General features: G+C 47.8%; 1 long non-coding RNA gene across 1 annotated transcript; it reads left to right on the top strand.

Moving 5' to 3' along the window:
- The first annotated feature begins 550 nt into the window (after window positions 1-550).
- Window positions 551-1,002, top strand: LOC143137697 (uncharacterized). The gene is made up of 3 exons (XR_012990066.1): window positions 551-619; window positions 699-839; window positions 934-1,002. It is a non-coding gene; the product is annotated as an uncharacterized LOC143137697 (long non-coding RNA).
- Window positions 1,003-1,712: the final 710 nt, after the last annotated feature.

The raw sequence follows: 1,712 nt of genomic DNA, 5'->3' as shown, positions 1-1,712 counted from the left end.
TGCTGGTTCCAGGAACCGCACCGTCGGTGACCACTGCCACACTACCCCAACAAAACAACCTTGGCCCTCCCCCTATAGTAGAGCCTGAAACTACTTTGGATCCTCACCTGACTTCAGAGTTCTCTCTGACCACAGATTCTGTGTCCTCTATAGCCTTACCGGCTCAGCTTAGCCCTAATCCATCTGTTCTACGTCGAACAGCCCGTCCGACAGCTGGCCAACATTCAAATGTTCATCGCCTTCCGCGGTCAAGTGGCCGGGTGGACCACAAGGGTACGGGTCCATCAACTTCCACCACTGGAGTTCCATCTATCACTCTGGATAATCAAATCAGGCCATAATCATGCAACCTTCCCCGTCACTGTATCGTCGGGGCGACGACACAAAAGAGGGGGGCAGAATGTAGCAGGCTGTGCCTCTACTGAGTGTTACGTGTTCCGAAGTCTAGACCTGATGAATGGGCGTTTCACAATTAGGTGCACGTATATAGTGACGGTGGCAGTTCCTGGGGTTACGAGTCTACCTTTCTTCTTCCGGGGATTTGGTCTCTGTTGTGGCGTGGCACGCAAGCTGGTCGGGCTAGCTTGTTCTCTTGAGCGGTGAACATATTCCAAGCAAGGTGAGCGATTCGATCTTTTGCTTGTTTTAATGGAGTTTAAAACTATCGCTGTAGCCTTAGTTTATGCCTTGCCTTACAGTGGTGTGGCTCATTGCGGCTTGGTGCGAGTAGCTTACAGTTGAGCTAAGGTTCTACTCCAGTGCAGTGGAGCTGGTGTTTCTTTCCCTTGTCTTCGTGGGTTCTACTACTACAAGGCAAGCGTGGGTCCTGTGGTCCAAAGGTAAGCTCATTACTAATGCTCGCTATTGTGGTGCGATATAGCACTATTCCTATTTAACGCATAGTTGTTTATCTGCCGGTTTGTCTGTGTTTAGGTGGTGGTTATGACCTCTGGTCCATCCTTTGGCTTACTCTACTGCTAAGATAGCTGCACTTTGTGAGTCGGTACGTATACGCAAGCACTGCCATAGTTAATGTATGCAATAGTAATTCACATAGAGTAACTGTAACGTTTACATTTATAGAGACTGCATGTTTCACCGGCAAAGACGAGATTGGCCACCAGGCGAGTGTCCGCTCTTACAAGGGGCTGCTGTTTTGTCTTGTCCATTTTGTCTTGTCCATTTTGTCTTGTCCATTTTGTCTCGTTTTTGTGACTTGTTTAATCAATCTCTCCATACTCTGGTCATCCTAGCGGGGGCTGCTAGCTTTGGTTGATGGGGCTTGGTTGTTTACCTCACGCTGCTGCTTATCTACAGCTTGCTTTGTCTACAGCTTGCTTTGTTACGATGATTGTTACGTACTGCTGGTGAGAGTTTGTATCATCTGTGTGTTGCTTTCTTTTCTTTTGTATTACTCTATATTTTGTGTGTGTGTGTGTGTGTTTGTGTGTTTATGGTTGTGTGTGCATATGGTCCTATGTGCCTAACTTCTGCTACCCTGTAGTGGTGGACGCCTGGGGTCTTTACCGACGTGGTCCTTATAGCAGGGCTCTGGGCCTCTCTTAGCATTGTGCCACAAGCTAAGTACCCTCTTCATATCAGAGCTAATAAACAATTCATTATCTATTGGGTGGCAACTCCACCCTTATATGCATGTAGCTGATATCTCTCTCTCCCTCCTCGACAGGAATAGCTGGCCTACACTGGTGGTT

Source organism: Alosa pseudoharengus, unplaced genomic scaffold (genome assembly GCF_046254945.1).
Source record: "Alosa pseudoharengus isolate Yale_2024_CS ecotype anadromous, Long Island Sound unplaced genomic scaffold, YU_APseudo_1.1 YU_APseudo_1.1_scf_21, whole genome shotgun sequence".
Classification (NCBI taxonomy): Eukaryota; Metazoa; Chordata; class Actinopteri; order Clupeiformes; family Clupeidae; genus Alosa; species Alosa pseudoharengus.
This window is presented reverse-complemented; position numbering and strand designations above follow the sequence as displayed.